Source organism: Somniosus microcephalus, unplaced genomic scaffold, assembly GCF_052327205.1.
Source record: "Somniosus microcephalus isolate GS21.2 unplaced genomic scaffold, FLI_Smic_1.0 unresolved_chr1, whole genome shotgun sequence".
In the NCBI taxonomy this organism is placed as follows: Eukaryota; Metazoa; Chordata; class Chondrichthyes; order Squaliformes; family Somniosidae; genus Somniosus; species Somniosus microcephalus.
In genome coordinates, this window is record NW_028225179.1 from 160,600,248 (window position 1) to 160,614,272 (window position 14,025).

General features: G+C 46.7%; 1 pseudogene across 1 annotated transcript in view; it reads right to left on the reverse strand.

Moving 5' to 3' along the window:
* Nucleotides 1-270: 270 nt before the first annotated feature.
* Nucleotides 271-14,025, reverse strand: part of LOC147096399 (uncharacterized) — a 43,653-nt pseudogene continuing 29,898 nt past the window's right edge. Inside the window, exon 7 of the transcript XR_015074588.1 lies at nucleotides 271-2,776. The product of XR_015074588.1 is annotated as an uncharacterized LOC147096399 (transcript). The remainder of the gene's footprint in view (nucleotides 2,777-14,025) is intronic.

Below are 14,025 nucleotides of genomic sequence, written 5' to 3' on the forward strand. Positions count from 1 at the left end.
TTTTATAATGTGGCTTTCTTTGTAGAAGTCCCTCAAACCTCAATTTCCTCGCTTCTTCTCTTGAAGGCACTAACTCCAGTCTCGGGAACAGCAGAGCTGAGCTCAGTTGTGTCCTCACCTGATGGCCACGTCCAGCGGGAGGAGTCACTGGAGAGCACCCAGGCTGAGGCTCTTTTCTCTAGATAAGAGAAGACTGAGGGATGATGTCGCTTTTAAAAGTTCTTTAGAATAATTTCTCCGTGACTACACAAAGCACTCTGGGTCCAGGTATATTGTGTATCAGTAAAACAGGTTTATTATGCATTAAACATCCAGTACAAAGAAGTAATACTGAACAAGAAGATAGTCACAGTCTGTTCATCGAACCCTGGCATTCCTCCGAGTGACTGTGGCGCTAATTACATTACGTGGACATTACATTAAACCTACCTCTTTGACCAAGCTCAGTATCAGATTTGGTTTGATAACATTCCTGTGAAGCGCCTTGGGTCATTTTACTATGTTTAAGGTGCTATATAAATGCAATTTGTTGTTATTTGATTCAAATCCAGGACCAAGGGGTGAAGTAATGGCCTGACACATACCTAGGGCGCTGCCTAGGATAATCCAGTAACTAGTTTCCATTCACTTTTGACCAAAGTATCTCCTAGGCACCCTCTGGAAATAAATTTCATGTCTTCAGCAGCCACTTGAGATTTTTTAACTGATTAATCTCCTCCCTATACTCGGAATACAGGCCCAGATTTTGGAATTCTGCTCTCCTGACACACAGCAAGAGCCCATATTGGGAAATTCCACAATCCCAACCTGTGCTTTTTTGAACATTGGACAGACCGCGAATGCGGATTTTCCCGACAGGGACTCGGTGTGTGCCAGGAGCACGGAAGAGGGAATTCTAGGCTCGTGTTTATTTTCCATTCTTTTTTATGATCCCATCACCTTTCAGTTCTGAAGGAAGGTCCTGCCTGAATTGTCTGATCCGCCGAGTGTTTCAGCATTTGCAGTTTTTGATATTCCCTCAGTACCGGTTTCCACCAGCAGGTGGTGATACTGCACTGTAAAACTTTACAGCTCTTTGTACAGCTCGCCATCACCATCTCCTGGCTGAAAGTGGCACTACAATCAACTGCGAGGGAACGTCAAACACTCTGGGGTGAATTTTCATTTTTACCACAACAAGCGTTAGCGGATCGGCCGCCCGTTTTACAGCCCGCACCGCAGTAAAAGTGAACATTCAGCCCGTTAAACCGAAGATTTGCAAACTCCCCGTCATCTTGAAGAGAGATAGTTTGTGTATTTCTCATCACTAATGGTGCTGATGAACTGAGGAATGTCCTCATTTTGAGAGCACAACTTATACCTGCTTTTTAATATAAAGGAGTGGGGCAGTGATGAGAAAGGGCTGGGATGGAGTTGCTGTCGGTTTTACTTTTTATTTCAGTCTTTGTTTTTATCACAGTGTCAGCCAGTGGCTCAGTTGGTCGCACTCTCGCTTCCGGAGTCAGAAAGTTGTGGGTTCAAGTCCCACTCCAGAGACATGAGCACAACAATCTAGGCTGACACTCCAGTGCAGTACTGAGCGAGCACCGCACTGTCGGAGGGGTCTTTTCGATGAGACCTTAAACCGAGGCCCTGTCTGCTCTCTCAGGTGGATGTAAAAGATCCCAAGGCACTATTTCAGAGAAGAGTTCTGACGAAGGGTCATCGACCTGAAACGTTAACTCTGTTTCTCTCTCCACAGATGCTGCCTGACCTGCTGAGTATTTCCAGCATTTTCTCTTTTTATTTCAGATTTTCAGCATCCGCAGTATTTTGCTTTTGTGTTTGAGTTTTCCCCGGTGTCTTGGCCAATATTTATCCCTCAATTAGCTTAACAAAAAACAGATTATCTGGTCATTATCACATTGCTGTCTGTGGGAGCTTGCTGTGCGCAGATTGACTGCCGCGTTTCCCACATTACAACAGTGACTACACTCCAAAAAGTACTTCATTGGCTGTAAAACGCTTTGGGAAGCCCGGTGGTCGTGAAAGGCGCTATAGAAATGCAAGTCTTTCTTTCTTCTTCTGACATTTTATATTTTTATTGGTTGTATTTACAGTCTCATTGGGATTTTACAATGTGTAATTTGGAAATTACATTTTCTAATTCCTGACCCCTGACCTCTGCTTCTGACCCGAATGGCGCGGGGTGAAGTCATTGTGATGTCATGGATGATGCGGGCCTGCCCGAGGCCCCGCCCCTTTTACAGACCCGGATCGGAGCCGGAGCAGATTCTCAGCCACTTGTTCACATCCCAAGTCCCAAAGAAAGGATAAAGTTTCCCCGTGAATTTATTCCCAGTGAAGGTGTGGAGATGGGACTTGGTGTCCGCGCTGTAAAATGAAACTGTCCCGGACTCATAACTGAGATAAACTCCCACCTTCCCGGGGATCGGACCGGCGGGGATAGGGGATCGAGGGAAGGAGTTTACATTAAACCGATCCTCATACCGCCCGATGGTCCAGACTCCAGTCTCCGGACTCAGTATGACCCCTCCCTTCCTCTCCTCAGTCTCTGCGGCTACTCCCAGACTCCAGTACCGATTCCCCGCCACCTCCACCTCCCAGTAATGTCTCCCCGATGCGAATCCCTCCGATCCCAGCACACAGCGACAGACTGTAAACCTCTTCCCGGTGTCAGGGAGATTCCTCCGGGTCCCGGTCCATCTCACACTCTTCAGATCCTCAGACACCTCGAGCCGTGGATGCGCTGTTTCCACATCCAGGGTCACAGAGACTGGGAGAAAAAGCAGAGAATTAGAAAGATTCACCCGGGATTAGAGAGAGAGATTCACCCGGGATTAGAGAGAGACTGGCCGGGGATCGGGGGGGAGAGACTGGCCGGGGATCGGGGGGAGAGACTGGCCGGGGATCGGGGGGAGAGACTGGCCGGGGATCGGGGGGGGAAGAGACTGGCCGGGGATCGGGGGGGGAGAGACTGGCCGGGGATCGGGGGGGGAGACTGGCCGGGGATCGGGGGGAAGAGACTGGCCGGGGATCGGGGGGAGAGACTGGCCGGGGATCGGGGAGCGATGCTTTCACCGAGATCCCCCTTTCTGACTGATTTTTTTGTTTCTCAACTGGAGAAAAGAGCCGCCCTGAGGGGAGGAAACGAGGATCTGACAACAGCAGAAAACACCGGGACTTCCAGGGAGGGAGGTCACAGCTTCTGAAAATATCAAACATTACTCCCGCCTCCGCATTGTGGGATTCTGTGGGGATATAAATACTAAAATGAACAAAAGCTGGAACTGGAGCCTCAATGTACAACTAAATACTGTTCCCAGTTTAATGCCCCACAAACTGGGGTTAAAATACCTGGGGGTTGAACACATTCCATACTCCTTACCAGATTACTCACTGAGGAAAGTCACCCTGTGGGACTGGGTGTATATGGGTAGATGTGTGTGTGTGTGTTCCTCAAAGTAGAAAAGTCCCCGGTCTGGATGGGATTCATCCTATGTTACTGGGGGAAGTAAGCGTGGAAATTGTGGAGGCTCTGGCCACAATCTTCCAATGCTCCTTAGATCTGGGGGTGGTGCCAGAGGACCTGAGGATTGCAAATGTTACACCGCTCTTTTAAAAAGGGGAGAGGGCTAAACCTGGCAAGGAGGTTATGCTAAACCTTTATAAAACACTGGTTCGGCCTCAGCTGGAGGATTGTGTTCAATTCTGGGCACCGCACTTTAGGAAGGATGCCAAGGCCTTGGACAGGGTGCGGAAGAAATTTAGTAGAATGGTACCCGGGATGAGGGACTTCAGTCACGTGGAGAGACTGGAGAAACTGGGGTTGTTCTCCTTAGAGCAGAGAAGGTTAAGAGGAGATTTGACAGACGTGTTCAAAATCATGAATGTTTTTGATAGAGTAAATAAGGAGAAACTGTTTCGAATGGCAGAAGAGTTGGTAACCAAAGGACACAGATTGAAGGTGATTGGCCAAAGAACCAGAGGCGACATGAGGAAACATTTTTTACACAGCAAGTTGTTGTGATCTGGAACGCGCTGCCTGAAAGGGCGGTGGAAGCAGATTCAATAGTAACATTCCAAAGAGTATTGGATAAATAGTTCAAGGGAAAAAATGACAAGGCTGTGGGGAAAGAGCAGGGGACTGGGATTAATAGGATAGCTCTACCAAAGATGGGCCGAATGGCCTCCTTTTGTTCTGTATCATTCTATGGTCACAAAAAATAAGCATTTTATTAAGAGTGTCTAATCCTCCACCTGTGAGTAGTCTGCTTTCAAATCACTAAAAATGACTTTAAAACTGTACTGAACCATTTACTAGTTTCATTGGTGTACACTAGTCAGCTTCTTCGTAAATTAAATATTTTTTAATATTTAAAAACTGTTAAAACGCGCCTACTAGTGCCTGTGCCCCTAAAAATTAGTTCAATTTGAAGAGTTTCCTCAAACGGGTACAATCAGCGGAAACTCGCCAGGCTCATTATCCCGATCTGGCGGCGGGGCCAGTTTTATGGGCGGGGTCGATAAATGGAACAACACCCAAAAGCTCAGAGGGACTTGGACTTCGAGCAGTGTAAGGAGATGAGAGCTACACGCTTACAACTGTTCCTGATAAGTCCTCCAGTGAGTATCTGTCTGTCCCAGTGTAAGAATCCTGAGAAATCCCCATTTCAGATTCCCACTAGCTAACATGGACGGCATGAAATAAACATTATTAGTTGTAGGTTTAGGTTGGTATTATGTAACTGTTAGTCAATGCTCGCCGATTCTTGAATAATCGTGTTTATAAACCAGTGCAATATGCCTTGGGTAGACCCGGTTAGATTTTAAAATGCTTGACCAAATATTAAAGGTGCAGACTTTAACAAGCCTTGTTAGCAAAGCGACAGTCAGTCTGTGAGAAAAGCTGAGAGAATTAATGGAACTCCAGAGACTGAGATACGAGGCAGGGACTGTAAGATTGTTATGAATTAGATGTTCGTTGTTTTTTTGAATACTTGTTTTGATATGTTAGAACATCCGCAGTGATTTATAAAAACAAAGGCCAACAGCAAAAGCTGTATCTCAACCTGTGGAGACATATTCCTTTAGTATTACCATAAATACCCCAGATAAAACCGCTTGGATCACCCAGCATTGACATCGGTACCGGCTACGGACATGACAATGGCACACCCAGCCCAGTCGACCCTGCAAAGTCCTCCTCACGAACATCTGGGCACTTGTGCCAATATTGGGAGAGCTGTTCCACAGACAAGTCAAGCAACAGCCTGACAGACTCATACTCACAGAATCATACCTTTCAGCCACTGTCCCAAACTCCTCCATCACCATCCCTGGACATTTCCTGTCCCACCGGCAGGACAGACCCACCAGGAGTGGCGGTACAGTGGTATACAGTCGGGAAGGAGTGGTCCTGGGAGTCCTCAATATTGACTCCGGACCCCATGAAGCCTCATGGCTTTAGGTAAAGCAAGGTGAAGGAAACCTCCTGCTGATTAACACCTACCGCCCTCCCTCAGCTGATGAATCAGTTCTCCTCCATGTTGAACACCACTTGGAAGAAGCACTGAGAGTAGCAAGGGCACAGAATGTACTCTGGGTGGAGGACTTCAATGTCCATCACCAAGAGTGCCTCGGTAGCTCCTCTGCTGACCGAGCTGGCCAAGTCCTGAAGGACAGAACTGCCAGTCTGGGCCTATGACATGTGGTGAGAGAACCAACATGAGGGGAAAAAGCTACTTGACCTCATCCTCACTAAACTACCTGTCGAAGATGCATCTGCCCATGACAGCATTGGCAGCAGTGACCACTGCACAGTCATTGTGGAGTTGAAGTCCCGTCTTCACACTGAGGACACCCTCCATCGTGTTGTGTGGCACTACCACCGTGCTAAATGGGATAGATTCAGAACAGATCAAGCAGCTTAAAACTGGGCATCCATGAGGTGCTGTGGGCCATCAGCAGCAGCAGAATTGTATTCCACCACAATCAGTAACCTCATGGCCCGACATATCCCTCAGTCTACCATTACCATCAAACCAGGGGACCAACCCTGGTTCAATGAGGAGTGTAGAAGAGCATGCCAGGAGCAACATTAGACGTACCGAAAAATGAGGCTAAAGACGGAGGAAGCCCTAGAGGAGTACAAAAAGTGCAGGGGGATACTTAAAAAAGAAATTAGGAGATCAAGGAGGGGCCATGAAATAACACTGGCAAGCAAAATAAAGGAAAATCCGAAGATGTTTTATAAGTATATTAAGGGTAAGAGGATAACTAGGGAAAAAATAGGGCCCATTAGGGACAAAAGTGGCAATCTGTGTGTGGAGCCGGAAGATGTAGGAGGGGTTCTGAATGAATTTTTTGCGTCTGTTTTCACTATGGAGAAGGACGATGTAGACATAGAAATAGGGCGGGGGGACTGTGATATGCTCGAACATATTAACATCGAGCGGGGGGAGGTATTGGCGGTTTTAGCTGGCCTAAAAATGGATAAATCCCCAGGCCCGGATGAAATGTATCCCAGGCTGCTGTGTGAGGCAAAGGAGGAGATTGCGGGGGCTCTAACACATATATTCAGGACCTCTCTGGCCACAGGGGATGTGCCAGAGGACTGGAGAACCGCTAATGTAGTACCATTATTCAAGAAGGGTAGTAGGGAAAAACCGGGGAACTACAGGCCAGTGAGCCTAACATCAGTGGTAGGAAAATTATTGGAAAAAATCCTGAGGGACAAAATGTGTCTCCACTTGGAGAGGCAAGGATTAATCAGGGATAGTCAACATGGCTTTGTCAAGGGAAGATCATGTCTGACTAATTTGATTGAATTTTTTGAGGGGGTGACTAGGTGTGTGGATGAGGGTAACGCAGTGGATGTGGTATACATGGATTTCAGTAAGGCCTTCGATAAAGTCCCGCACAGGAGACTGGTCAAGAAGGTAAGAGCCCATGGAATCCAGGGTGCCTTGGCACATTGGATACAAAACTGGCTTAGTGGCAGAAGGCAGAGGGTGATGGTCGAAGGTTGTTTTTGTGACTGGAAGCCTGTGGCCAGTGGGGTACCACAGGGATCGGTGCTGGGTCCCTTGCTGTTTGTGGTCTACATTAATGACTTGGATATGAATGTAAAGGGTATGATCAGTAAGTTCGCGGATGATACAAAAATTGGTAGGGTGGTAAATAGCGAGGAGGGTAGCCTCAGTCTGCAGGACGATATAGATGGGTTGGTCAGATGGGCGGAACAGTGGCAAATGGAATTTAACCCGGAAAAGTGCGAGGTGATGCACTTTGGGGGGACTAACAAGGCAAAGGAATACACAATGAATGGAAAGACCCTAGGCAAGACGGAGGGTCAGAGGGATCTGGGTGTGCATGTACACAGATCCCTGAAGGCGGCGGAACAGGTGGATAAGGTGGTAAAAAAGGCATATGGGATACTTGCCTTCATTAGCCGAGGCATTGAATATAAGAGCAAGGAGGTTATGATGGAGCTGTATAAAACACTGGTTAGGCCACAGCTGGAATATTGTGTGCAGTTCTGGTCGCCACACTACAGGAAGGATGTGATCGCGTTAGAGAGGGTGCAGAGGAGGTTCACCAGGATGTTACCAGGGCTGGAGCGCTTCAGCTATGAAGAGAGACTGGGCAGGTTGGGTTTGTTTTCCTTGGAGCTGAGGAGGCTGAGGGGGGACATGATTGAGGTGTACAAAATTATGAGGGGCATAGATAGGATGGATGCTGAGGAGCTTTTTCCCTTAGTAGAGGGGTCGATAACTAGGGGGCATAGATTCAAGGTAAAGGGCGGGAGGTTTAGAGGGGATTTGAGAAAGAACTTTTTCACCCAGAGGGTGGTTGGAGTCTGGAACTCACTGCCTGAAAGGGTTGTGGAGGCAGAAACCCTCACAACATTTAAGAAGCATTTGGATGTGCACTTGAAATGCCATAGCATACAAGGCTACGGGCCAAATGCTGGAATATGGGATTAGATTAGACAGGGCTTGATGGCCGGCGCGGACACGATGGGCCGAAGGGCCTCTATCCGTGCTGTATTACTCTATGACTCTATGACTCTAACCTGGGGAAGCTGCAACACGGAACTACATGTATGTTAAAAAGCAGAAGCAGCATGCTATAGACAGGGCTAAGCGAACCCACAATCAACGGATCCGATCAATGCTCTGCAGTTCTGCCACATCTAGTCGTGAATGGTGGTGGCCCATTGAACAACTAACGGGAGAAGGAGGCTCCATGAATATCCCCATCTTGGTGGTGAACCTGTGGAATTCTCTCCCACAGAAGGCAGTTGAGGCCAATTCATTAAATATATTCAAGAAGGAGTTGGATATATTTCTTAAGGCTAAAGGGATCAAGGGATATGGGGAGAAGGCAGGGACAGGGTACTGAATTTGGATGATCAGCCATGATCTCATTAAATGGCGGAACAGGCTCGAGGGGCCAAATGGCCGACTCCTGCTCCTATCTTCTATGTTTCTGTGTTTCTGTCTTCAAGGATGGTGGAGCCCAGTACGTGAGTGCAAAAGACAAGGCTGAAGCGTTTGTAACCATCTTCAGCCAGAAGTGCCGAGTGGATGATCCATATCGGCCTTTTCCTGAGGTCCCCACCATCACAGAAGCCCGTCTTCAGCCAATTCACTCCATGTGGTAGCAAGAAACGGCTGTGTGCACTGGATAAGGTTAGAAATGGGGATGTTCCCTGATGACTGCACAGTGTTCAGTGCCATTCACAACTCCTCAGATAATGAAGCAGTCCATGCCCGCATGCAACAAGACCTGGACGACGTTCAGGCTTGGGCTGATAAGTGGCAGGTAACATTCATGCCACAGAAGTGCCAGGCAATGACTATCTCCAACAAGCGAGAGTCTAACCACCGCCCCTTGACAATCAATGGCATTACCATCGCCGAATCCCCCACCATCAACATCCTGGGGGTCACCATTGACCAGAAACTTAACTGGACCAGCCACATAAATACTGTGGCAACAACAGCAGTTCAGAGGCTAGGTATTCTGCGGCGAGTGTCTCACCTCCTGACTCCCCAAAGCCTTTCTACCATCTACAAGGCACAAGTAAGGAGTGTGATGGAATGCTCTCCACTTGCCTGGATGACTGCAGCGCAAATAACACTCAAGAATCTCGACACCATACAGGACAAAGCACCCGCTTGATTGGCACCCCCTCTAACACATTAAACATTCACTCCCCCAACCAAGGACTGCAGCGGTTCAAGAAGGCGGCTCACCACCACCTTCTCAACGGCAATTAGGGATGGGCAATAAATGCCGGCCTTGCCAGCGACGCCCACATCCCATAAAAATGAATTTTAAAAAATACAGCGAAGGCTATGGGCCCTGTCAACATCCCGTCTGTCGTGCTGAAGACTTGTGCTCCAGAACTAACCGCGCTTCTAGGCAAGCTGTTCCAGTACAGCTTCAACACTGGCATCTATCCGACAATGCGGAAAACTGCCCTGGTATGTCTTGTCCACAAAAAGCAGGACAAATCCAACCCGGCCAATTACTGCAATCTCCATCACCTCCAAGTTACCACCCATGTCTCACCTCCTGACTCCCCAAAGCCTTTCCACCATCTACAAGGCACAAGACAGGAGTGTGATGGAAAACTCTCCACTTGCCTGGATGAGTGCAGCTCCAACAACACTCAAGTAGCTCGACACCTTCCAGGACAAAGCAGCCCACTTGATTGGCACCCCATCCACCACCTTAAACATTCACTCCCCCAACCACCGGCGCACCGTGGCTGCAGTGTCTGCCATCTGTGAGATGCACTGCAGCAATTCACCAAGGCTTATTCGGCAGAACATCGCAAACTCGCGATCTCTACCACCTAGAAGGACAAGGGCAGCAGGCGCATGTGAACACCACCACCTCCAAGTTACCACCCATGTCACACACCATCCTGACTTGGAAGTATATTGCCGTTTCTTCATCGTCACTGGGTCAAAATCCTGGAACATCCTACCGAACAGCACTGTGGGAGTACCTTCACCTCACGGACTGCGGAGGTTCAACAGGCGGCTCACCACCACCTACTCAAGGGCAATTAGGGATGGGCAATAAATGCCGGCCTTGTCAGCGACGCCCACATCCCATAAACACGTTTTAAAATGAGTCTTGATGGTCAAAAACAGATGATGTAAGAGTGTCATCAGACCAAAAGCCTGCGTAAGCCAGGGTGATACCAACGTGGCATCTTTATGATTGGATTTTGGGTTTGGGTGTCAGTCAATCATTGGTTCAGGAGGACCCCATAGGTTTTGAATGTGAGTAAGGATATAAGAAGGAGTTCTTAACAGCCTCAAATTGTAGAAGGTTCCAGGGGCGGGAGATTCCAGGGGCGGGAGATTCCAGAGACACAGTAGAAGATTTCAGGAAGAAACAAGGAGACACCCAGGAGACGAGAAGAGATGAGAGACAAGAGACACAGGGTGCAGCTTACTCACAGTTGCGGCTTGTACCCAGAGTATGAGTGGTAATATAAGTCTCAATTATACACTGTAACTGCTGCTTGAATACTGTAGTGAATGAAGTCTTGCTTGTGCTGAATAAAGTTAAATCACTGTCCCCAATACGGGTCAACCTCGAATCATTTGGAACCAGGGTCCCTCTGAACATAACATAAGAACATAAGATATAGGAGCAGGACATTTGGCCCCTCGAGCCTGCTCCACCATTCAATAAGATCGTGGCTGATTTGATCTTGGCCTCAACTCCACTTCCCTGCTCGCTCCCCGTAACCCTTGACTCCCTTCTCGTTCAACAACCTGTCTATCTCCACCTTAAATATATTCAATGACCCAGCCTCCACAGCTCTCTGGGGAAGAGAATTCCAAAGATTCTCGACCCTCTGAGAGAAGAAATTCCTTCTCATCTCAGTTTTAAATCGGGGACTCCTTATTCTGAAATTATGCCCCCTAGTTCTTGATTCCCCCACGAGGGGAAACATCCTTTCTGCATCTACCCTGTCAAGTCCCTTCAGCGTCTTATATGTTTCTATAAGATCCCCTCCCATTCTTCTAAACCCCAATGAGTATCGGCCCAACCTGCTCAACCTTTCCTCATAAGACAACCCCTTCAACTCAGGAATCAACCTAGTGAACCTTCTCTGAACTGCCTCCAATGCAAGTATATCCTTCCTTAAATAAGGAGACCAAAACTGTACGCAGTACTCCAGGTGTGGTCTCACCAATGCCCTGTACAGTTGTAACAGGACTTCCCTACTTTTATACACCATTCCCTTTGCAATAAAGGCCAACACTCCATTTGCCTTTCTAATTACTTGCTGTATCTGCATGTTAACTTTTTGTGATTCATGTACAAGGACCCCAGATCCCTCTGTACCTCAGCATTTTGTAATCTCTCCCCATTTAAATAATAATGTGCTTTTTTATTTTTCCTACCAAAGTGGATAACCTCACATTTTCCCACATTATACTCCATCTGCCAGATTTTTGCCCACTCACTTAGCCTATCTATATTCCTTTGGAGATTCTTTGCGTCCTCCACACAATTTGTTTCCCACCTATCTTTGTATCATCAGCAAATTTGGCTACATTACACTCGGTCCCTTCATCCAAGTCATTAATATAGATTGTAAATAGTTGAGGCCCCAGCACTGATCCCTGCGGCACCCCACTAGTTACAGTTTGCCAACCTTAAAATGACCCATTTATCCCAACTGTCTGTTTTCTGTTAGTTAGCCAATCCTCTATCCATGTTAATATATAACCCCCAACCCTATGAGCTCTCATCTTATGTAATAACCTTTTATGTGGCACCTTCTGGAAATCCAAATACACGAGATCTACTTGTTCCCCTTTATCAACCCTGCTCGTTACATCCTCAAAGATCTCCAGAAAATTTGTCAAACATGATTTTCCTTTCATAAAACCATACTGACTCTGTTTGACTATGTCATGATTTTCTAAATGTCCTGTTACCACTTCCTTAATGATGGACTCCAGCATATTCCCAATGACAGATGTTAGGCTAACTGGTCGATAGTTGCCTGCTTTCTGTTTCCCTCCTTTTTTAAATAGGGGCGTTACATTTGCGGTTTTTCAGTCCGCTGGGACCTCTCCAGAATCCAGGGAATTTTGGTAGATTACAAAAAATGCATCCACTATCTCTGCAGCCACCTCTTTTAAGACTCTAGGATGCAGGCTATTGGGTCCAGGGGACTTGTCCACCTTTAGTCCCATTAGTTTGCCTAGTACTTTCTCTATAGCGATAGTTTTAAGTCCCCCGCCCACCCAAATATCTCCTTGATTATCCATTATTGGGATGCTTGTAGTGTCTTCTACCGTGAAGACCGATACAAAATATTTGTTCAAAGTCTCTGCCATTTCCCTGTTTCCCATTATTAATTCCCCAGACTCATCCTCTAGGGGACCAACATTTACTTTAGCTCCTCTCTTCCTTTTATATACCTGTAGACGCTCTTACTGTCTGTTTTTATATTTCTTGCTAACTTACTCTCAGAAGCTATCTTCGCTCTATCATTTTTTTAGTCGTCCTTTGCTCATTTTTTTTAAATTTCCCTAACCTCTGGCCTTTCACTATTCTTTGCAACATTGCATGAAACAGAGAATCATAGAAACATAGAAGATAGGAGCAGGAGTAGGCCATTCGGCCCTTCGAGCCTGCTCCGCCATTCAACGAGATCATGGCTGATCATCCAAACCCTAGCACCCGGTCCCTACACGGACAGCCATCCCACCCAAGCCCTATCCCCATAACCCCACGTATTTAATCCCCCCTAACACTAAGGGCCAAATTTTTTATCATGGCCAATCAACCTAACCTGCACATCTTTGGACTGTGGGAGGAAACCGGAGCACCCGGAGGAAACCCACGCAAACACGGGGAGAATGTGCAAACTCCACACAGACAGTCACCCGAGGCTGGATTTGAACCCGGGTCCCTGGCGCTGTGAGGCAACAGTGCTAACCACTATGCCACCGTGCATGCTTTTTTTTTTCAATTTGATACCATCCTTTACTTCCTTAGTTCGCCACGGATGGTTCATCCTTCTCTTAGAGTCTTTCTTTCTCACTGGAATATATCTTTGCTGAGAGTTATGAAATATATCCTTAAATGTTTGCCACTGCTTTTCTACAGTCTTACCCTGTAATATATTTTCCCAGTGCACTTTAACCAAGTCTGCTTTCATACCTTTGTAATTACCTTTATTTAAGTTCAGGACACTAGTTTGAGACCTAGATTTCTCACCGTCAAATTGAATTTGAAATTCTATGATGCTATGATCACTCTTCCCAAGAGGATCCTTCACTAAGAGATCATTAATTAATCCAGCCTCGTTACACATTACCAGATCTAAAATAGTCTTCTCCCTGGTTAGTTCCACAACGTATAGTTCCAAGAAACCATCCCGTATACACTCTAAGAACTCTTCCTCAAGTCTACCTTTGTCAGTTTGCTTTGTCCAATCAATATGAAGATTAATATCTCCCATGATTATAGCCGTAGCTTTCTTACAAGCCCCTATTATTTCTTGACTTATACTGTGTCCTACAGAGTGGCTACTGTTTCAGGGCCTGTAGACCACTGCCACCAGTGATTTCTTACCCTATTTCTTATCTCCACCCAAACTGATTCTACATCTTGATCTTCTAATCAATATCATTTCTCATTACTGCACTGATCTTATCCCTTATTAACAGAGCTACACCACCTCCTTTTCCTTTCTGCCTATCCTTACGAAATGGCAAATACCCCTGAATATTCAGTTCCCAGTGTTCTGTCCTCCTCACGACTATGATTCGACAGACAGCTAAACCCTCATCACCAAACAGGAGGCGTTGTTACTTTTTTATCCAGTTTAACGACACAGGGTGAAACTACAAAGAGAGCAAGAAATTACAACATCAAATAAGGCCGATTGGTATTACAATCACGATCTGAATACACAAAATAAACCTAGGATAGTAGAATGAAACGTTACCACTATAACTCAATGGTTCT